General features: G+C 38.2%; 1 protein-coding gene across 37 annotated transcripts in view; it reads left to right on the top strand.

Moving 5' to 3' along the window:
* nfasca (neurofascin homolog (chicken) a) overlaps positions 1-24,709 on the top strand; it is a 108,259-nt gene that overhangs the window by 13,401 nt on the left and 70,149 nt on the right. For 8 of the 37 annotated variants that reach the window (XR_533796.3, XR_533797.3, XR_533795.3 and 5 more), the window contains exon 1: positions 21,577-21,971. The exons of 1 other annotated variant lie outside the window; for it this stretch is intronic. The gene's annotated coding sequence lies outside the window, so the exon portion shown is untranslated. Of the gene's footprint in view, positions 1-21,565; positions 21,972-24,709 lie in introns of those variants that run through there. 28 more of the 37 variants (XR_014087685.1, XM_081607492.1, XM_081607491.1 and 25 more) reach the window with 6 other exon arrangements.

Below are 24,709 nucleotides of genomic sequence, written 5' to 3'. Positions count from 1 at the left end.
TTTGTGTATCTTAACCTAACCAATAAAACCTTCCTTTCTGTTTCTTCAAACAGGCAATACAACACTTTATAAATGATGTTTAGGCAAAGCCAAGATACTGCAGAACCCTCAAGCTCCCAGGCCTCTGCTAGAGGACCCAAGCTCAGAGGATGAAAGAGAGAAAGAGAGAGAGAGAGAGAGAGAGAGAGAGAGAGAGACCACCTGCAGAGGGTGAGAAGGGAATTTTTATATAAAGCAAAAGTAGTTCAAATTAGAAATAAAGTTAAGAACTGTACAAAGGACAGTAATTAAACATGAATAAGAATGCTGACAATTAAAGGACAAGTTAATAAACTTAATTACTCACAGAGTAATTATTACAGTTACAAATCAAAGAAGGCCGAACATCTTTCTCATTTTTGGTGAATATGTTGTGATAATGATTCATTTATTAACCACCTTAATTTTGTGTTAGCTGTAAGGCTAAATTGTATAACTAACTAAATCCATGTTAGCCAATGTGTTAGCTGTAAGGCTAACATAATGTATTAGCTGTACAGCTAACACATAATCAACTTGGTGATGTGTTAGCTATAAGGCTAACACATATTAGCCTTATATCCAATGTTATTAATAATAACATTAATTATGTGTTAGCTATAAAGCTAACTGCTTATCATATTAGCTTTAATGTTAATGTTATTGGTTGATTTATTTTCGATGTGTTCACAGCTTTCCAGACTAAATGAGAAATAATAAGTGAGGAAGGAAACAGAACTTAGCAACTCTTCTGTTAACTGACAGTCTAGCTGTATAGTGCAGCTCTGTCCAGTGAGGACATTAAAGAATTGTGGTTTAGCTGTAAACCACAATCAATCAACCTAACAGAGATAAACTCTTGTCAGTGGAAAAATGTGCCGTAGTCGTAGCAGCATGACGTAGCATTTAGTATCGAACAGTAACAGTAGTTGCTTTTGTTTGGTCGTTTCTCTTTTTTCTGTACATGCCGAGTGTCAGTCCGCTCAATGATGGTATTGTTGCAGATACTGTAGTAATGCCATGTTCAGTACGGCCTGTAGCTCTACATTTCTTCGCCCTGATACACCACAGTACACATACAAAACAACAACAATGCTCATGTACACAAAAATCATGGATGCACACTAAGAAGTTCCCAGTATAAGTCATCTCCGAGTCATAATGTGGTCTTTTCTGGCCAGCTGACAGAGACGTCTGTGATCTGCAACATGGAAGAAGAAAACTCCACACCACTAAGGACAACGCTGATTCAGCTGGGTCAGCAAGAACGTAGCACGATATAGTATGATCATGATCATGTCGGAATAACTTAAATTGCTAAATTGGAATCATGTAATTAATAAGTCTACACTTTTAAAGATTTAACTTGCACTGATTTGTTGTTGCTTTTAATGTTAAATAATGACCAGACGTTCTGACTCCTTAAATTGATTAAATTACATTTTAATAGTTTATTGCTGGAAATTCTTTTAATCTAAAGACGTGACGATTGATAATTGAGTCATTCTTTATGACTCTTGCTGTAGGAAAGAAAGAATCCTTTCACTGATCTGTTTTTGATGCAGAGCTGAAGGAGACAAAAACAAGCTGAAATAAAACCCAGCTGTATGTTTCCTGTCTGCTGCCTAGCAGCCAGATAGCCTGGCCTTAGTAACCAGACTGTGTTTCACAAGCACTCACAGTGATGGTATTGTGTCAAAATGTAGCTGTAAATATGAGGCTTTTCATATCCACTCACCCATACTGCTTCCTGATATTTGCTGATTAATCAAACCCAGACTGCTGGATTTTAACACACTAATGTTAGGTCTGAGCAGAAATCTAGCGACGCTGATTTTGGCAACAACAGGTGACAGAAGTTTTTCCATTTGCTTTAACCGAGAGCTGTCCAGGTGAAGTTGATGACTTAAATCCAATTTATTTAAGGTTGATGCCAAAACAAGAAAAGTGACACAATGATCAGTCGACTTCTAATAAAAGCGATTCTTGAAAATAGAGCAACACTGGTAAAGAAATACATTAACTACTGTGCATGATTTAAGTTTTTTAACTCACTATATTGACCCTGCTGAGGTCCACAGAAACAAAAACACAAATGAAGAATTCCATATCAGCTTCTGTCACATGTCTACACTAAGCAGGTACCATGGTAGATACACCTCATGGCATGTTAGCTTAATATCTTTTTCAGAAAATACCACATATGTGTCAAAACCCCCTAAGCTAAGCAAGATGGAAAGAATTATATCAAATGTACTAATAATGTATTGATCCTCTAACTGCTGTTTCAGGATCATCATAAATGTGTTAGACATTTACTCAATTACATTTTCTTGAGTAACTTTTTTAAGTTACTCAAGTTTTTTATTGAGAGAAACTGATTTGGAAACATTTTCTTTTACCTGATTCTATTATTATTTTATTTTATTTTATTTTTTTTTTTTTGCTAGTTATATGAATTATTGTCATTTTTGTCTTTAAAATACTAAAATTTCCACTTAACTTTATATTTTGGTCCATCTGATGATCATCCAAATATTAAATGATTGATATTTTGATCAGTTAGTACATCCATCCATTTTCTTACACCCTTGTCCCACAGTGGCGTCGGGAGGGTTGCTGGTGCCCATCTCCAGCTGACGTTCCGGGCGAGAGGCGGGGTCACCCTGGACAGGTCGCCAGTCTGTCGTAGGGCAACACAGAGACACACAGGACAAACAACCATGCACACACACGCACACTTAGGGACAATTTAGACAGACCAATTAACCTAACAGTCATGTTTTTGGACTGTGGGAGGAAACAGGAGTACCCAGAGAAAACCCACTCATGCACAGGGAGAACATGCAAACTCCATGCAGAAAGACCGGGGCTGGGAATTGAACCCAGAACCTTCTTGCTGCAAGGCAACAGATCTACCAACTGCGCCACTGTGCAGCCCCAGTTAGTACATGAGTAGACTTTTTGCAAAATGATTTTTTACTCTTGAGTAATTTCTTGGACGGCTACTTTTGGCTTTTCCTTGAGTAAAAAAATATATTGAAGTAGTGCCACTCTTATTTGAGTACAACTTTTGGTTAGAGTAGAATGCTGCATTCACTGAACCCCAGACTCCCCATTACAGGTACACACCTTAAGTCCTAATGTAAGTCCTGTTTGAGAAAGATGACTGAATCTACTGCCTTTCTTAATGTTTCATTCAGAAATTATAAACTAATTCGAAACCGACTGGTTCTTATACGTCCTAACAACAGAGAAGAACTCATCAGCTGTACCTGAGATCCAGATAAAATGGAGCTCCTCATCTTGCTAGGAAACACCGGTGGTTCAATTACCCAGAAAGAGATGTAGATTGGGTACTTATCCACACACTTACTCTATTGGCAGTCTGTCATTACGCTCCATAACTGCCTTGTTTCCTGTTTGCACCTCAGCAGATGGAGAGCACTGCCCCTCCCTGCGTCTCCCTCTCTGTGGGGAGCAGGCTTTTGATACTCGTGCGGCCTCTCCAATCTGCATCCCCTCCCATCACCCCGGGCGCTCACTTTGTATTGTTTCTATTGTTTTGCTTTAAAAGTGGGTTAAGAAAGACGGCAGCCGCTGACAGAAGGGATACAAGGAGTGGAGAGAAGGGGGGGGGGATGACGGAGAGACACGGAGAAATCCTTGGAAGGGATAGAACATGACCAAACCAAGACGGTGTGAAGGGGTGTCGGATTATATGAATACAAGACAGATAATGAGAGGTTGAGGGTAAGGGGAGAGTTGAAAATGAAACTGGGGGTGGGATAAAATCACAGACGGGTTCAGTTACTTTACATTAGACATACTTGGTATGTCCAGAGCTTTTCTGTTTGGACTGTGGAGGGGAAAAAAGACAACAGACTGACAGCGTGAAAAAATATTAAATCACCTTTTTTTTTTCTTTTTTTTTTTTTACTGTCTATGTAGTTGTATGTAATAAGTATTTCTCTGCTATGGTTGTATGTTTTTTTAGGCTGGATTGCCATTGTTCCTAGTTTGATTGCACATTGCCTGCTTATGGGGCAAAAACATTGCTGAAGAGAGAATTTCTATTCTCAGTTGATAAAATCACATTTAGTACAGGCAGAGTTTTTCTGTGCTCATGTTTATCATTAATGTTTATCATTATCATTAATCAATTTCTTCCACACATCAGTTAGCCACAACAAAGAGAAACCCTTTGTCGTATGTATTTATTTTATACCTGGAAACTGTCTTGATTGGAGTATTGTTTGGGTTGACACTAGCTATGTTTCCATTCACCATAAAATTCCACAAATTGAAATTACAAAAATAAATTAACTTAAAGGAAATACGCCAGTTTTGAAAAAACTTTTTGCATGTGGCAATTTTTCAAAATGTCAAAATAGGTGTATTTTGCAAAACACTTTTTCACATCACACCAGTCACATGATCAACAACAGAATGTTAATACTGGTGAAAATGACAAAAATGACAACAGGAACTAGTAGGAGGATGATGGTCTGTTTTTGTTTTCTTCAGACAATGTGCAGCTGGCTCCACCAGAGCTCACACAGCATCACACAGTTCATAAAAAGTTTTGTGTCATTCAAGCGTCTTGAATCCACAGCTCTTCTGTAAAGTTACCGGCTATAATTTTCCCAAAACGGCACATATGTAGCAGCTTCCAATTAGCTTATTCATGTATGATTTTAAATTAATTTCTTATTTAATGGAAACGCCACAGTTGCAAAATTTTATGTATTGTTTTTTTGCGGAAAATAGACAACGATTTGCGCACATTTGCATAATGGAAACACAACTGTTGTCTTGACCCTGTGATGGACCTGTCCAGGCTCTACGTTCCTGGTGACTGCTGGGAAGTTCTTCAGCCCTGCTGTGACCCTGAATGCTACCAAGCAGGTGTAGGAAATGTCAGAGGGGTTTGTCTCATTGTTCAGCCAGCCTTGCAGCTGTTCACTAGAAATATCACCATTTTCTAGAAAAGGGGATTTAAATGAGACCAAAGTGCTCATTTCTCTGGGGTTAGCAGAAACCATTCTTCACATCGTAATAAAGGAGGGCCAGAAATAGCCCTGTAACAGTCACGTTCGCTTCAATTTAATTTATTTCAGCATAACTCCGTAGGTCACTGTGTTTCTACTTTACAAAAAGAATAAAACAGGTCAAAGTTTTTTACTGTATTAAAAAACAGTTTCTAGGCAAATCCAGGTGGCTATTTAGTAAGAAGGCTCTTCCTTCTTACTAAATAGCCTGGCAACCGGTGAGAGAGATGAAGAGCAGACCAGAACCAGAAGAGCTGAGAGGTCTGGAAGGTTGATACAACAACAGCATATCTTTAATGTATTGTGATGCTAAACCGTTCAGTGATTTATAAACTAATAACAGTATTTTAAAGTCTAGTCTCTGATCTCCAGGGAGCCAGTGGAAGGAATTTAGAATGCTCTGTCTTCCTGGTTTTAGTAATATATAGTTATGACCTATCCACTAGACTAGCAGTCCAGTATTTGGAATTTATGAACACAATAATTCTCCCATGAACCTTCGTATCCCCATTTGCTTTTCAGTAAGGCTTCTCCAGGACATCAATTTCAAGATAAAGATGGACTGATCATTTTCTCAAATGTCACCCTTGGCTTACTTATTTTTTATTTTTTTGTAATATAAAATCTCGGTAATGTGTAAATATCTGACAGAAACTTGCAAATTAAGCTTATTTTACACCTTAAAGCACAGAGAAACCTCCTCTAATCATTTGAATCCATTTTAAAGAAATAGTGTTTTTATATTTTATGAATGTGTATTTATTTATTATGATTATGTTTGTTTCTGGGACCTCTTAAGGCCTTCTCTGAATACCCTGAGGGCCCAAATTCAGCAGCAGGAGGGCCTAGCTTAGGCCTAGCTTAATCTCTTTAAGCCTCATGTTTGGCTGAGTACACTGACAAGATAACTGAGTTTCATATGAGTATGTGTGAACCTCTGTGTGCGTGCGTGTGTATGTGTGTGTGTGTGTGTGTGTGTGCGTGTGCGTGTGTGTGTGCTGGGCAGCTAGTGTAGAGTGGTGTAAAGTCAGTGGAGCGTGGCAGTGTGGAGTGAAGGACATTAAACCACATAGTCACTTCAATTCCAATTCATGACAGACAGACACACTCCTGCTCAACAATCTGTGAAGGATAAAGATCTCCCATAAAAGACCGATCTTTCACCTATCGCCATGCAGACTCGCCTTGACCTATAAGGCTGTGATGCAAAGCAATCATTCATATTCTTCTAGTGTCACGGTTTGTTCATGCGTGCAAAAACAGAAGATGTGTAGTGAAACGCCTTCATGTCGTACTGTACGTCTCATTAAACATAACGGCAAAAACACACAGGGAATGCTGCTGTACGCAGGCGAGGAACCTGGACCGTGTCAGGAAATATTTTGTTGTGATGTTGTTCCTGAAAATGTATATGACGTAATCGACCCACCATTTTCTGGCTCTTCTTTTTTTTACTTTTACGTAATGTCCTATTACTCATATGGAATCCTTATTATCTCAGCCAGAACAACAATCATACATCAGATGTGGGAATGAAGAACCGTTAGGTGACTAGACCTATTACTGATATGCACAGTAAGAATACATTTTAACTTCAGCTGGAGTTGAAGTTAGTAGTTTTGTACCAAATATCATATCCTGGTACTGGTTTGAAATTGTGATATTCCACACGATGATAATGCAGAGAGGATTTGTGATGTGATATGTTGTGCATTTCCAGTTTCATTTTTTTGTGCCTCAGTTACTGCCATTATCACATAAAGGAAAATCTGTGATAGCCATCAGTCATAAAATGAAATATTACTCATTACTTTCTCTGACAATTATTCAATTCTTACACAGTGTTTTAATGATTAACTTCAGTTGTATTCACTTATGTAGTGCCAATTCAGATATCATCTTTGGGTATCTTACATGGCAAACAGATCAACTTCAGATCCAGTTACGCAGAATTCATATTCCGTATAATGGGAATTTAAACTAAAATCAGTTGTATTCAATTCAGTTCATTCCAATTTGGATGCATTCAATTCAATTCAGAAGAGTTATGACAAAATTCAAATTCAGATGAATGAGAGCTAGGTGAGTTTCCATCTTCTGGTTTGGAGTGAACCAACCAGGCTATCCAAAGCGCAACATCCTCAAATGTTGATACTACGTATGGCTATAATAAACAGAAATGTTTCCGTTTTGTGCTCCTGGTAAGGCACAGACCCTCCAATGGACGGGAAGAATTGTCTATGTCAGAAATGTTTTGGCATCTTTGTTTCCATCCTTTGTTTAACACATTAACTCTTTTATGGAAAAGCCAGAAACCACCTCGAGCAAGCGAAAAAACCTTTGTCCGAAATGGAGGAAATTATTTTGAATGTGACCTTATCCATGAACTTTTTTGTAGTGCAATAATTTAAAATGTGCTAAAAAAGAAACAAAACAAAAAAACGTTGATAGAAACATAACACCAGTGGAAAGATACCACCGTGTTTTAACAGGAACAAACCTCCAGCAGATTCAAATGTTTTAATTTACAATTTGTAGAATGTTAATAATATTGTTTCTCTCTGTGTGTGTTTGTATGGATATGTCCTTACTGGTTGAGTTCATGGGTGCCATGACCAAGTATAATTGAAGCCCAAGGGTCCCTTGGTACATGTAGGTCACCCAACTACCTCCAAACATTTACACACTCTTCAGCTCAGCTGACAGACCTGTTCATGTCTCAGTCTGGATTTTTCATTTCCTCCTTCTAAATCAGTAGCCCTGTCAGCCAACAATTTTCATGTCTTGGTATTCACATACCTGTTCATATACAACCAACAAATAAATTGTATTACATAAACAAAATTATTACACTGCAAAAACACAAATTCTTACCATGTAATTCTGGTCTAATTTCTAGAGCAAATATCTTAGTGCACTTGAAATAAGACAAAACTAACTGACAAAAGTAATTTTTCAGTAAGATATAGAAGCTTGTTTTAAGTCAATAATTCCTTATTAGTGACGATTATGTGCTTGTATTGGCTGATTATTTCACCTTTAATTAAACATTTTTCCCATGTTACATGTTAATTTGTCTGCTTTTTCATCAATAAGCAACAATTTGCTTAAAGCAAGCCAAAGTTACTTTTAAGATAGTTTATCTTATTTCAAGTGTATTAAAATATTTGCACTAGAAATTAGACCACAATGACTGGGTAAGATTTTGTGTTTTTGAAGTGTACAAACTGACTCTCATAGCTAGACAAAAAAAACATACAGACCCATAATAAAAATAATAATAGCAATAATGATAATTGTAAATAACAAGTGGACATACAGCATCTGAATGATTACTATCTCCTTGCCAATGTGCATCCTATAAATTCGTCATAATTTGTTTTATATATAAAAATAACATTGTTTTTTTACTGGTTTACTGAATATGAATTTATTGTAAACGATAGCAAAGATAGTGTTAATCTGATGAACCAATGAAAATGGTTGGTAATATGCACACAGTGTCAGCCGTCAGCGTGATTCCTGGCCTCCAGTGAAAACGTTTAAGACAGTCGCCAGCCTACCAAGGGGTGGAACTTCCCCCTGCGGTTCAACCCTGAGGTCAGGACAGGGCGCCGCACAGAGAAGTCCGTCCCTCAGCCTCCCATCGACATCTTCAGAAATACATCAGGGACTTGAGGTGATAATTGGACAGAACAGACAGGAAGTCTCTATGAAACCGTACAGCGTGTGTTTATGTGCGTCTCTGTGAGTGTCAGCAGTGGGAACATGGCCATCAGTCCGTTAAGTACAAACATGGCTGCAGGTGTTTCCTTGAAGTGAGCAACTCTCTCTCTCTCTCTCTCTCTCTCTCTCTCTCTCTCTCTCTCTCTCTCCCTCTGTCTCTCTGTATAATTGGCAGTCAGTAAGTGATTCTGCCACATCTTCTGACTTCATTGAAAGAGCGACATGACACATGTTGTGCATCAGGCTGCAAACTGTTCCCCCCTCCTCATCATGTGTTTTTGTCCATGATCATGCAGCATTTATATCTTTTTTAATTAAATCTCATGGTAATAAAAAAAAAAAACACATTTAGGAAACCAAGACAAATGCTGTGGATTTGACAAAATTAAAAGGAATTGCTGTCATCATTTCACATTTAACAGTAAAAAAGAATATTACTTTTACAATATAACTTTTTTTTTAAACAACTTATTTTTCAATTAAAACAATTCAAATAAAATGTGTTGATTTTCATGATGCAGGAATTAGTTCCAAGTAAGACCATAAAATCCACAACTTATTCAAAGTCGGAGCTGTAAATCGAACCTTTGCAGTTGCTAAGTTGCAGTAAAGAGTGGAGTCGGAATAACATCGGTTTATTTTAATGTTTATTTTCACATCTTCAGCAGTGGTCACAAATCAGTCTTCATATGTTCTTTTAGACACTAGAAGTGGGACATGGTTACTAAACCAGCACTATGGAGTGTCATTATTTACTCCTTGGATTTGTTTTAGTTGTTTGTTTTCCATTCTAGTTTATTCCTTGTGTTAGTTCACTTTTTCTTATTGTTAGTTTTTTTTGGACTTGTTCTGTTAGATTTAGTATTTATTTCTGTTAATGTTTAGGCTGTCTTTCCCCCGTTTCGTTTCTCGATTCCATTCTCACACTCAGCTGTCCATTTTCTGTCTTTCCCGGCTGTTAGTTTTCTCCTCCTTTGTCCTTCCTGCTCCCTTCCCCAGCTGATGGTTTTTTTGTCATTTCCACTTCCTCCTCGGTCTCATTATTTTCTACTGGCTCCTCCCGTTGCTTCTCATTGTCGCCATGATTGAAAGCTGTTTGTTTTTTTGCCATCTTTTCGATAAACATGAACTGAGTTAAAATTCCATTCTCTGGGCTGGAGAACGGAACCCACCCATCACGACACGAGCAGAAATGAACACACAGTTAAGGCCAAAATTATTCAAACTCCTAACAGATTGAAACTGAGGTCATCTTTAAATTCTCTGACTAAAATCAATGTTAATATTTTGCATCGGCCCAGCCCAGATAGAGGATCTGTGGGGGGAGATAAAGGTCAGGGTAAAGTCCAGGAAGCCTTTCAACCATCACAGATAATTTGTCAAAAAAATAAATAAATTATCTGCAAAAATCTGCTCAGAAATTAAAACCGGTACTTTATTTGTTTTGTTTTGCCACCTATTCGTCTCTCATTTCCTCTAAGAAAAAAACTTCTTTGTTGAAAAAAAGACAAAACAAATTTAAGTCCGACATTGGCAGAAGAAGGAGTAATTCTGTGCTCCGCTGTATGAGCCGGTTCAGGTATGTTTATGTCCACATGTTGTCATGAGCAAACGTTGAAGACTGAGTGAGTTATTGATCAGTTACAGATGCTCCACATGGTCCCAGCTCTACAGATGGCCAGTCAGGTTGTCCCTCCGTGTGTTTTTTGTCATCGTGGCGCATCATTAGACATGCAGGGGCTTGTTCCTGCTCAATCTAAGAGTGTGTGTACGTGTGTGTTGGCTAACACACATGTACACACAGAGTGTTTGTGTGATTCAATTGTCTACTGCTGACCAGCTGCTGCCAGAAGCTATTGTGTCACCAGACGTAATGACTGCATGGTGGTGTGTGTGCATGCCCGTGAGTGTGTGTGTGTGTTTGGGGGTGTAGGGGGGACATATAAAAGAGAGAAAATGGTTAAACAGGAACGTTAAGCTTTTTACTCCAGCTTCCCCAGTTTCAGTGCATATTTTATTCCCGGAAACAGAGCAGACTTTTTTTGATGTTTTCACAGAAAAAAAAAATCCTATCAAACATAAAACATGTCTGCTCTCAGATAGGACCTGCTCTAATGTTTAATATTAATATTCCTCTACATCTGCACTGCAGTTTTCTACCTCTTGTTTTAAATCCACAGTGTTTCAGTTGATCAAACCTCAATCTGTTCACCTCTTTAGTGAACGGAGGTCCTTTAAAAACACAGTTTGGATTTATTTGAGGACAATAAAAGAAAATAAAAGAACATTTTCACTCCTTTTTTTTGATCAGAAACAAACTTCTTGGTTGAAAGAAAACAAATTTAAGTCCAGTATTGGGAGAGGAATCTGCGCCGATTTCCTTAATTTTTGGAGATTGGTGATTGACTGATGCTTACATGTGAAGCTGATTTTATCCACCGATGTTTTTCTACGTCAGCAAATTTGAAAAAATCAGCCACTGTACTTTTCTGCCCTCCCATGAGAGAGGTTTGACTGTTAGTTAATAATAGTCACCCTACTGTTGCTAAATCACCAATTTTCTTGGTATATTTAGCCAAGACAAAAAATGGTATCGGCCAAAATGGGAATCGACAGGTCAGGCTTTTTAAAAGATTGGTAATTGGTGATCGGCCAGAAAACTGCAATTGGTGCACCTCTAATTAGAACTCAGTCAGAATGAAACAAAATAAAAATGCAACATGTGGACTAAAAACTTCCAAAGCAAAGTTTGAGATTTGTGAAGCAAATCAAACACAACAACAAATAAGGAAATATATTTGTGTATTTATGCATGTATGTATGCGTCAAGGCCAAAATACAATCCAATAAAATGTGTTGTTTATTCTCTGATGTGACTGGTGTGTTACGCAAGATTGTAATGCAAGATTGAGCAAGCGGGACTCTTTCTCACCCCATTCCAAGGTTTGACTTAAAGTTTGTGGGATGTTGTTGTTCCTGCGTCAAACTAAAGTCAAACTAAAACTACAATTACGGGTCTGACAGTTAGCCACAATTTATATTGTTTAGAAATTAAAGTTAATTGATCTTGATCTTGAGTGGGTATACTTGCATTATTAAACCATTATTATTATTATAGTAGTTGAATATGGTCTCAAAATTACAATATTGGCGTTTATCTCAATAGTTTCTTTTTTATCAGTCGTCAAAATTTATCATGACAGGCTTAATAATGAAGTAGCTTTACTGAAGATTGAAACTTTTCTGTTACATGTCACGATGAGGCACAGAGGTTTTCATGAAAAAAAATCTGACCTACTCCATTTGGCCCTTGTGGTCCTAAAATGGGGCCTCCTTCATTTTCTGGAGACAGATGTGTGGATCTGAAGCATTTGATGGTTCATAGGAGTTGTTGGAGTTTTGTGGGGAGTGCATGGTCAGGTCTAAGACCTGAAATGTGACCTTTATTCAGTATGTGGACTGTCTGCTTTGCCTGTTGCAGTTTACTTGTTTATATGTTAACTTTTCTTTTTTATTTACCTTTTTATAACTAAATGTCTTGACGCTGGTCAAATTGTCCCATTAAACAAACAGCAATGAAAGCAGCCAATGATTATGAAGCAAAATACTTATTGTGAAAAGTTTATCTAATGTACAGAAACAGAAAAAGGGGAAACATGTTTAAAATGTTCCCTTCTAAGGCAGAATCAAGTGAAGAACCAGCAGCACAGATGAGCTGGCTCTGGATCAGACGGTCGCTCTGTTTGGTTTCTGGACTGTGGAAAGGTGGAGATCAGCATCAGAGTCACCATGGAAATGATAATTAAATTACTGCTGTCATGGTTACCTCCAGACAACCTGGTTCAGCTTCCAGTTCCCTCGCTGCTCACCGCCTCTCAATCTTCCTCCATTTTATTTTGATGTTTAAAACTTTCTCCAAACCTTCTTCACCAGAGAGACGCACGCTAGTGGTTGGCACTTTCTGTCAAACTTGTTAAACTCATTCAATTATCCTCCCATTAAAGTACTGCTGGGCCAGTGACTGAGTGTTTTCTCCTGTATAAAGTTACTAATGGAGGCTGGTGCTGCCATGATGTCTGCACTCTGTTGTTCTCTCCTCTCTGGACTGGAGCTTTAGTTTCTTCTGTCTGCTGTCTCACCTCTCGCATCCTTCCACACTGTGATTGGTCGGTATAGGGGATTACTACAAACTCAATGACTTGATGCAGTTAGCCTGGCTGACGTCGTGTTGTATGTGAGATTAAAATTGATTTTCATGTCAATGAGTGAAATAAGGAATTTGACCTCCTGTGGGATTTGGTATTGAAATTGCTGTAAAATGAAAGGTTGGTGTTTGCTTGTTTGTAAGAGATCAATGCACGAAGATTATAAAAATGAATTACTCCCTGTTTTAATTATTTGCAGAACCACATTTAACAGCAATGGCTGACACCGCTGATTGATGACATCGTTGTGGAGGAATTCTGGCAGATGCTTAGCCCCGCCACAAAATTTACACCAGGTGGAGCTCTGGACTTTGAATAGACCACTACAGGGCTTAGATTATTTATTTTTATAGCCACTTTGTTGTAGATTCATTTCTGTTTTGCTCACTGACCAGTTGATGACCCAGTTTGGCCAATGCTGGAGTTTTCATACAGATCTATCACGAGTTTTGATTACTAACTGGGTTTGGAAAGTGCTGTATCCAATTCATATGAAAAACAGAATCATCTTGAATACATTCAAAAATGTTTGAACTAAATTGCAGAAATAATGATTAAAAATGTCTAAAATAAGAAAACTAATAACTGTCCCAAACAGTTACTTATTTTAATCACACATTTTAGAGTAGCTACTGAAAGATTACAGTATTCTTGTATTTAAATTAAGACTGGGACTTTCATTAATATTAAATTAATTTTGATTAATTAATTACAGGAAAAAAATGTTGGCGTTTAATGGCTGGATGGAAACCCATATGTCATCTGACCGAGTGTTTAGTTGAGTAAACATGAGATGTCCTAGTTTAAGTGAATGAAGCTCACAGTGATCTGCAGCTACATAGCTCCCAGGGTGAGTAGCTGAAACTAGCGAATAGAGAACATTTAGAACAGCTCAATTTAAAAGTTCAAATTCCAGATATACCTCAATGTGCATCCATACACACAGTTAAAGTTAGCTGAGCGATACCACAGAAATAACATTTACACTCTTCCTTATTTCTTCTCCTGGTGGTTCAGCCAATCAGCAGTAGGGGAAATCAATGGCGCTTCTGGATTGGCTGCTCTGAAAACGGCAGCCAATAGCGTGTCTGCAACAGCTTCCCAAGATGCATTTTCCTTTGAATATTGTAGATGTGCTCTATATGAAATGTGGAATTTACTCAAATCAGAACGGCTCTTTAATCCAGATGGGACTCGTTATTTGCTATAGACAGAAAATAAATGTATAATTATGTGAGTGACCTAGTTTATGTTGTAAATCTTGTAGTGGATAAAACAATGAATTGAAAATTTGAGTTTAAATTCTTCAGATTGGCACAAAGAGGCGCTCCGTAGCTGTGGCACAGCTAGCCAAAGTCAGCTGGCCAGTTTAGTGTCTGGTTGAAAGTTTGGGGTTTTTCCGTCTTGTCCGGGTTGTTCTTGTTGTGTAAGATTTTCTCTGTCGCTGCTGTAAATGTGTCCTTGTGTGCAGCGCAGAAAGGGCAGCAGTGTGACGTGGCGCAGAGGTGGACACCGCTTGCACAATTGCTGCGGTCTTTAATCTTGCGTTGACAGGAACAGAGTCTCATTCATAGTTGCCCCCCGCACACTGTATCAGTTTAGCATAAATTTCCCCCCCGACAAACATGAACATGCGTCTTGACGCACAGCAGTTCTCACATCGGAATCCACATCAGGCCTTAAGCATCATTTAACACTTCTGTTTAAAAGTTGACATCTCGGTTAATCATGTTCATACACTGCAAAAACACAAAATCTATACCAAGTAGTTTTGGTGTAGATTTTAGTGCAAATATCGGTAATACTTTATTTCACTTCTAACAAGATATTTTTCCTATGTCATAAGTGATATAATCAGCTAGTGGAAAAGAACTTTCTCATCCATATTAAGGAGTTACTTAAAACAAGTTCTTATATCTTGCTGAAAAGTTACTTGAAAGTTTTTTTTTCTTATTTCAAGTGTACTAAGATATTTCCAATATGAACCAGAACAAAAATACTTGGTAATATTTTCTATTTTTGCAGTGTACAAAAACATAGGACGTTATGAAATGAGTCATAAGAATGTTTCTCCCCTCTGTGCGACTGAAGTGACCCTTTGCCTGCTGGTTTTTACTGAATCATACATCAGGGTTTACATTCTGCAGTCAGCCACTCAGCGTGTGTGTGTGTGTGTGTGTGTTTATGAGTACGTGAGCCTAATTTTGTTGCTGCTTAATTAGAATACCATGTCTCAGTGCCCTGGGGTGATGTGTACCCCACATATGGCTCAGTAACTGCCGGACGTGGCCTGCATGCGGGTGAGTCTGGGCGTGTGGCGGTCGCCCCCACCGTCCTCCTCCTGCGTACAGTACATCAGGTCCGGTTATTGTCTGGCTTTCAAACCGTCCTCACGTCTTTCTCATCTGTTTTCTCCATCTCTAATTTGCTCAGTCGTGAGAATCTAACCTCTAAGTTTTTTCATGTAAACGCACAAATACGGAGTTTTCTCAAATATACGCCTTGGTCAATTTTTTATTTTTTTTTATAAATAATCATTTATAGTGATTATTTGGCTGAAAGGCCTAGACCTTAGACAGTAAGAGACACAAAGATTTCATATTGGTGGGTTTCCCAGTATATTTACAACCCCAGCAGGCCTGTCACGATAACAAATTTTGCTGAATGTTAAATTGTCCCAGATGTTGTCCCCTAACCCTAACCCTAAAACACCAGACTGAAGACTTTTATCCTTCAAGTTTTGGTAGAAAGACAGAAGAAAAACACTAAATCATTAATTAAAAATTAAAAGAAATTTTTAATTAAAAGAAATTAAAAGAAATCATTGAGTTTGTTTTAATTTTTCATACGATTAATTGATTTATTGCTTATTGGCCTGAACTCAAGTACACTTTTCTGTTTTCTTGTCAGTTGAAGATTTCCAAAAACTGGAGTCCATCTGGCCAGGAGTTGATGCCGATTGCTTTTCTGTGTATGTGTGCGTGTGTTTGTGTGTGTGTGTGTGCACCCGTGTGTACTTGAATGTCTTGAAGATGTCTTAAGGAAACAGTCAGGGGCTTAGGCCTTCCCATTGTTGTCAGCGCATCATTTCTAATGAGATGCGCTGCGTATTTGCATATCATGCCTGGCAGCAGTGACTGTGGAAAGGTATTGATTCTGGAGTTTGGTTGTAGACAGAAGGGAGCTGAAAATGTTGGTTGAGGTCAGTAGGTCAAGCCTAGATACACACCCATCCACCCTCAGGGTTTTACACACCCACACACACACACGCACACGCACACACACACACACACACACACACACACACACACACGCACACACACGCACACACGCACACACACACGCACACACACACACACACACACAGCTTCAGAAACACATCCCTACTACTTTTGAAGTGTTTCTGTTCTAGCCAGTTCTAAAGATAGTTTGATGAAAACAGGTGTGTGTGCGTGTGTGTGTGTGTGTGTGTGTGTGTGTGTGTGTGTGTGCGTGTGTGTGTGTGTGTGTGTGTGCGTGTGTGTGTGTGTGTTGAGAGTCTGAGGCCCTGAAGGTCTGCAGTCCTTCCTCTAGCCTTCCTCTGGAGATGGTTTGTTTTTTCAGACATTTTTGCTACGTAGTTTATTTTGTCTTGCTGGAGCTGGAAAATCTGCTTAGAAACAGAATACTGTAATGAAACATACAGTATACATGAGCAAGAATTTGCTGAAGGAATATTTAGGCACAAATCTTTCAATGTCACATCTAGAGAGAGTGATCCTAAGATTCAGCGCTTAGGATGAAGCAACATTTAGTAACTGTAACTGCATCTTTAACCTTATCCTTACTGTGCAATTATATAACCATGGTTAAAAGAGATCTGTTGCCTTGCAGCAAGAAGGTTCTGGGTTCGATTCCCGATCCCGGTCTTTCTGCATGGAGTTTGCATGTTCTCCCTGTGCATGTGTGGGTTTTCTCCTGGTACTCCGGTTTTCTCCCACAGTCCAAAAACTTGACTGTCAGGTTAATTGGCCTCTCCAAATTGCCCCTAGGTGTGAGTGTGTGTGTGCGTGGTTGTGTGTCCCGTTTGTCTGTGTTGCCCTGTGACAGACTGACGACCTGTCCAGAGTGACCCCGCCTCTCGCCCGAAATGTTAGCTGGAGATGGGCACCAGCAGCCCTCCTGACCCCACTGAGGGACAAGGGTGTAAGAAAATGGATGGATGGATGGATGGATGGATGGATGGATGGATGGATGGATGGATGGATGGATGGATGGATGGATGGATGGATGGATGGGTTAAAAGAGACTCAAGTGTTCAGTTTGTCCCTCTGGGCTAATTTAATGACATGATGGTAAAACATAGCAGATGGGGTGAGGAGCATGTTTTTACGATCAAATGAACTAGAAATTCATAAAAAAATTGTCCAATGTCTAAAATTCTATGTTTAAGTCCAAAATGATTCATAGGCCTGGGAGATTAAAATGTTTCTTTTTTTTTTATTGTTTATGCTAAGTTTAAGTTTTTGTAAACTAAAATATAATCTCTCAAAGGATAATAAAATAACAGAAGAAATATCAGTTTTGAAAGACATAACTTTTTTTTTTTTTTTTTACATTTTATGTAAAAATGAGATTATGAAAATTATCAATAGATTTTTTTTTGCATTAAACTGCTGAGCAAGTTTTTGCGGGAATCGAACCCAAGACCTTCTTGCTGTAAGGAAACCTACCAACTGCGCCACTGTGCAGCCACGCAAAATAAAAAAAAATAAAAAAAGTAAAAATGACTAAAGCATTGAAAAACAGAAAAAAAAATTATTTTTATATATATATATATATATATATATATATATATATATATAACTTTATATGTATATATAAAGTAAAATAATTCGGAAGAAGGACGTGAGGAAAACAAAACAAAAAAATTAAAACAAAATAGGGGAATTAAGAACAGATTTGAAAATGGGTTGAATCGAGAAAGTAAAACTGCCTGAAGCTGTGAAAACATTTAAAATGATGTCTAAACTAGACAAGCTGTCAGTGCAGTGAAGATTAAACTGCAATGTTTTGCTTCTACCCTTTCAAGGTAAAAGCCTTACGTTTCATTTATTAGTGACTTTTGCACCAGAGTCACATCGATCCAGTCTCGCTCACAGAAGCGCATACATCAATTTTGACACAGAGGCATCCGTGCTCATATTTTTAAGTCATGTAGTCTGTTCTCCAGACATACTCTGCATAAACTCCAGCAGCAGCTCAGGGTTTTATCCTCAGCGTTGAATGTTCAGGTGAGCCTGAACATTGCTAGAACGACTGTCTGCGTTCTAGCAATGCTACTGTGTGGAATATACCAAAAGTCAGAAAAATGAAACTGGGTCAGTTCATATTTATTTTGGCACATAAAAGCATTTTTGAATCCTTTTTTTTCGTGAAGATTATATCTAAACATGGATTATTACAACAATAGAAATGTAGTGATGTGTAAATCACCTTGGGTGGCTCCTGTCAGAGGTAGCCGATGCTAACCTACATGTAGCTGCGTTGATAGGTTCACAGGCAGAAAATACAAATAGCAGAAGCTTAAGGATCGAAATCCTGTGGTGTGATGACCAAACAGCATGAAACTGAGACTTCTATTGGCTGCCATAAATAAAGATTAACTTTGAGTGACTGGATTGATGAAAAAAACACATTAATTACTTAGATTCCTCACAGTTTTATTTAATTTCAAGTTATTTCAACTTATTTCTATAGAGCCAACATACGATAAATGTCATCTCAAAGCACTTCAACAAACAAAGACATTTAATTTCTTTGTAGAGGCATGTTATCAAATTAATCCTTTACAATCTGGTCATAATTACAGATGAAAGTTAATTTTGATTCATTCCACTTAGACCGAAAAGTAAGCAGATGGCTAAAAGAGTTTATTGGACTGTGTTTGGTCTTATATAACAGTTTTTTTCCATGGATCTTGAATGTATTTTTTAAATTCCAGCCAAGCTCGTTGTTCTCTGGTTAGTTTTCTCCCAGCGATGCCAAATCCATGAGAAAACTCAGATTTACTCTAGCTGAGGGACGCTTCCTTTCCTCCACTGAATGCATGGATAACTCTGTGTGTGTGCCTTGCGTGTGTGTGTGATTTCAGTGTATGTGCATGTGTTACATTGGCATTAATGCATGATTGGTTTTCTCGCATAAAAGAATTCTCTTTGTGCATGAATGATGTGTGTGTTTAAAGAAACCTTTTAGTACAAAATGCTATGCTAATGTGTAGAAACCAATGCGCGAGAATAGAATGTGAATTTTATTTTTTACACGTAATTTAATTTGATCTGAAAAAGTCGCTTGATTAAAGTATGTCGTGAATGGACTCCCACTCCTTCCTGGTGTATTTGCAGAGTCATTTACTCACAGATTTTTCTGTGGAACGTTACTCTAAAATACTTCACCTACACACAGATTTATTTTTTTCCGTTCTTAAATATTTGAAAGGAAATGCAGCTTGGGAAGCTGAAAAACATGCTGCTTGACACACCATTGGTAGTGCTGCCATTCATTTTTCTCGATGCTGATTGGCTGCATCTACAAGAGTGGAAAGAAGGAAGGCTGTGGTTGTTAACTTCTGTGTTAGCCTGGTAGAAACCAGCCGCTTGTTTCATGCTTTCTTTCGAACAGACCGTATGGATCCTCGGCTATTAAGAAGTAAACGGGCATCAATTTATTGGCAAAGCAGATTATCGGCACAGATTTCCTTAATTTGGGGAGTTTGGAGATTGGGTGATACTTGCATGTGAAACCGATCTTATCCTGCGATCTTATCTACCTCAGCAAAGGTCTAAAAATCAACCACTGTCCTCTTCTGTTCTCCCCTCAGAGGTTTGACTGTTAGCCCCGCCCACCAGGTCATGTCTGTACATTTGCTGTTAATAACAGTCGCCCCACTGTTGCCAGCTCAGCAACTTTCTTGCTGTATTTAGCAACATTTCAGACAAAAAAATTAGTATCGGCCAAAATCGAAATTTAAAGATTGGTTGGGAAACTGCAATCAGTGTCTAAAGTTTGCCTGTGACTTTAAATGGCTCAATATTTGGAAGCGTGGCCAACATGGACTGAATGGATTCTGTTCACTGATTGGCGTAATTGAAATTCAACCTGAGAAATCAAGCTCAATGGGAGAAATCCAAGGGAGATGAGAATCGTGCAGAATTGCACCGGAAGGGAATAACCAGGCTAAATCTGTGGTACCAAGACAGTTTCTAATGTTTGTATTAATGCATATTAGCATATATTTGGTATTTTAACTATTAAAACGTTATACGCATTTTAGAGAGGATCTCAAGTATTTCAGTTCTCCATAGATGGCTGTGGTCGCTCCCTGACCTCCAGATTCATCCTCTATTTGAGGCGAGGTCTGACCGTGAACCCAGTGGGAGGAGCCCAGCTCTTCTAGTTACTAGAGAAGCCAACCACCGACCAATCAGCTGAGATCTGCAGGTACGGACAGGGTGGACTTCAAATGTCATCACAGCATTTCGTGTTACTTTGTGCATCAATGGTAAAAGTATCTATTAAACATATGTGTTTAGAAATTCATGCCGTTTCTTCGACTAACAAATCTTTCACTACATATGGTTGGAGCCCAACAAACAAATTCTGTTCAAAATACAACTTATCACACGCACACACACACGCATACACACACACACACACACACGCACGCATACACACACACACACACGCACGCACACACGCATACACACGCACACGCACACATGCCTATACACACATGCACATGCACCACACTTCTTCCATACACCAGCTACATCCAGTGGAGTAGTTCTACCTCTAGAGGTAGAACTACTCCACTATTACTATTTGGTAATGTCATTATTTGGTAATGACATTACCAAATAATGGTAATGTCATTCACCATTATTAGCATTTTTTTGTATAGAACAACAAATTTGACAATCGCAATCTCTGTTTTTAATGTTTCATCAGAGTTTGTCATTATCAAGTGAAAATGCAATTTTAATCAAATTTCTTCGCCCCCCCTAAGGACAACAACCAATAGGATAATGACCCAACCAGCCATGCAACCAGTTTACAATCCTAACTAATGAGCCTGCTGGCATCTTTTGAACAGTTTCCATAAAAACTCACCTCTCTGACTGGTGGAGACTAGCCAGAGGGCTGGGGTTGGTGGTGTAATGCCCACATTGTCCCCAATGTGCCAACTGATATTTGCATGTGTGTGTATTCTGGAAAAGAGTCCTAAATATATCATAGGACATGCTGATTTTTAAAAAATTTTTTATGATTGCATCACAAAGTTTTCGTTTCACCTTTGTATCTTCAACATTTTGGCTGGAACCGTTTGCCGCCACATCTGACTTTCATGAACATGTAGTGCATTTGTCTATATTTTGTAATGTAAATGCACGTGTGTGTGTTTGTGTGTGTGTGCGCGTGTGTGTGTGTATGCGTGCATGCGTGTGCGTGCGTGTGTGATAGCAGTGGAGCGTGAGTCTGAGACGCATTAATAATGTATGAGGGGGAGTGGTGACGAAGAGGAGGCGGTGACAGATGGAGAATCAGTGTGTAAGTGTGTGTCGGAGAGAGAGTAACGTTCTGACACAGTGAGAGCTCAGAGAAAGGAAAAGGAACAGAGTGAGTTGTGGGGGGCAAAGGAAAACAGATTAAATGCTATAAAAGAAGACTTTTTCCTTCCTTTATTTCTGGAGCGTCTGCTGCTGCTCTGTCTCCCAGCTCTGAATTCAGCTGACAGAACCTCAAGTCTTTGTGTTTGCTCTTTTTTTTTCCTCTCCCCTGTATGCTGAAGGATTGACACACAAGGATCTACAAAGCGGTGACCAAGCACCTCTACGTGAAAGCTGCTCTGACAGAGGCTCTGAAACACGTGCAGACTGTGTGTGGTTCAGCGAAGCCCATGCAAGGATTATATACCACTTCACTCTGTAAGGTAATTGAGTTTGACAGTTTTCTCCAGAAAAAAAAAAATCACAAAACAATAATAATTAACACAGCACTCAGCTCAGTTTGCATTATAAAATGCTGATATGCAGTTCTTTGTTCTTCGCTCCGCTGTTTGTAAAAACCACAGTCCGACTGGAATCAAACAGAGTGAACTCTATTCCCTCAGTTTCCATTTCTCACAACCTTTGTCCTCCTTTTCCACCACATCTTCCATCTCATCACTGTTTACCTGCCTGAAGCTGGAGAGGAGGTGACTTGGGAAATCTCTGTTGCATCAAACAGACTCATCTCTGGTTCTGTATGGTGTTGCTGTACTGTATGTCTTACTTTTTAAGGTTGTTTTTTTGCTACCTTATTATAAACAATAATTCTTGTGTTATCTAATGTTTGTCTTTGTTATATGACGTCCTTATTTGGATTGCAGAATGTGGAATAGAGAGAAAGCAAAAAAAAAAAAAAAAAAAAAAGCTCCTGCCCATGCTTCGCCCAACACACAGGTCATCAGTTATGATTGCTTTAATTCTGCCTGACAATTTATGCTTTTTCTGGCTTTGTTCCTCAGTTCCAGTTTTTTTTGTGTTCTTTTTTAAATCTTACTAGCTTGTCTTATTTTTAACCCACATATCACAGGAAATCATCATTTTTAAGATCAGACTTTTTAAACACGTGCTCCTGAATCAGATTATATCTGATGCTTGTTTGAATTTGAGCCTGTCATATTGACTTTATGTCATTCTGTGAAAGACACACAGTTTTGCACATCAGTCAGATGTAAACAGTGGATGAAATGAGCATGGCGGATGTTCTTACCTGGAGACATGAACCACGAAGAATAAATAAACAAATAAATTAAAATATGGTATTGAACAATTTCAATACTTACCTAAATTTCAAATAAAAAATCACTGAGATTAAAAATTTACAACAACAAAAATGATGTAAATCAAGTTTTCACTGAGGATAAAACTGCCTGTTTACTACCTATTGGTTGTAGTGTGATTCTCTGTGGTTAGCTTGGTGGCTCTTGAAGTTACTGTGCTGCATGTCATTGAACTCCCGCTCTGCAAACGGATGCATCCAGTTCAGATCTGCTTCGCTTGCATATTTTGATACTCCCCATCCTCTCGGCGGAGACGCCGGATGTGCAGCGCTGGTAAGGTGTGATATCTGGATGCTGCACTAAGTCCATTTGTTGTCCAGTTGGTTCAAACAACACAAAGTTGCTGCATTTTAAACAAGCCTTTGTAGTTTTGAGGACTGAGCATCGCGCGAACACCACTGGGTACTTAGTGTAAAACTACACAGTCAAAACTTAACAGCAGTAATTTATATTTATAATGGGAAACAAAAATGGAGGTTCATTTTTGAAGGCATATTTTCTCCATATTATTGATTTATTAATGGATGCCACAGTTTCAAACCAAATAGTTAATTAGTAAGCTAAATATTCAGTTTTTTAACAAAATATTTGACTCCAAACTAAATGTTTAGTTAGGTTAGCGTTAGCTAGCTTAATATTAAGTTAGCTCTGAACATGATGCATATTTTGTTTGCAAACTTAATATTTAGTTGCTGAGTATTTAGTTTAGAGGTGAACATTTAGTTTGTAAGATCAACATTTAGCTTTCTTTCTCAATATTTAGTTTGAAACTGTGACATTTATATAAAAAATATACATGACTTTGAAAATTAACTCCCATATATTTTCCACCTATGGGAGGCTAAAATACCCAAATTATCGCTGTTAATTTTTGCAAACAGCCCCACATAGAACATGGCTCAGCTCATTAGCTAATATGACGACGTTTGAGCTCTGTTCGTTTTCTGATAAAAATGTCTGAACCCAGGTGTAAAGATTCATTCAGATCTTTCAGTGTGTGTTTGAAACAGGAATCAAAAGTCTAATTTCTCTCTATGATCATGTGCTTTTGTTGCTGTTGTTGGTAGATGTCTTTTCTCTTTTCTCTTTATCACTGGCCTCTCAGCGTTCAGGCCTGACTGCTTTTCAGTGATCAGCTGTTTATCACTCCGAGAACTACATCTGTTCCCCCCAGTGGTCTCCAGCAGGGAAACCTTGAGTGCTTTACTTTGACCTTTGACCTATTTGAGGTCATTAAGAGACATCCTGTGTGACACTTTCCTGATCAGACAGAATATTAATACATCTCAAACAATTTATGTAACTCTGTGTTTTTTTGAGGGGTCAGTTGGGCATTTGTGTGTGTGCGCGCCTGTATGCGTGTGTGTGTGTGGTGTGAGACATTCCCCCTGGACAGCTGGACACATTTATCAGCTCTTATTAGCTTTCTCTCTTTACAGTGCCTGACAGAACATGTAAAGAATGAAAAAAAAAAAAACATTTATGCGTTCAGTTAAATGTTATTTGCAGAGCTCTTTTCATACAAATGACAACAGAAAATTCTCTTTACTGTTTAAAAACACACAGATAAACATGCAATCACACCAGGAATAATGAAATTAAGAGAAAAAGACATAATTTAATTAAGGACATTAAATTATTATGACATGAAAATAAATCAATAAAACAAAAAATACTAAAAGCCTTTTCGTAAATATCATAAAAACAAATGAAAAAAAAATCCCTCTAAGATAAAATCGAAAATAATGACAAGTGTACTCTAATCAAATGGATAGTAATAATAATAATACTAATAATAATAATAATAATAATAATAATAATAATAATAATAATAATAATTCAAA

This window comes from Poecilia reticulata, chromosome 5, assembly GCF_904066995.2.
Source record: "Poecilia reticulata chromosome 5, P_reticulata-male-v2, whole genome shotgun sequence".
Taxonomy (NCBI): domain Eukaryota; kingdom Metazoa; phylum Chordata; class Actinopteri; order Cyprinodontiformes; family Poeciliidae; genus Poecilia; species Poecilia reticulata.
The sequence above is the reverse complement of the archived record's forward strand: the minus strand, read 5'-3'. Positions and strand labels throughout refer to the sequence as shown.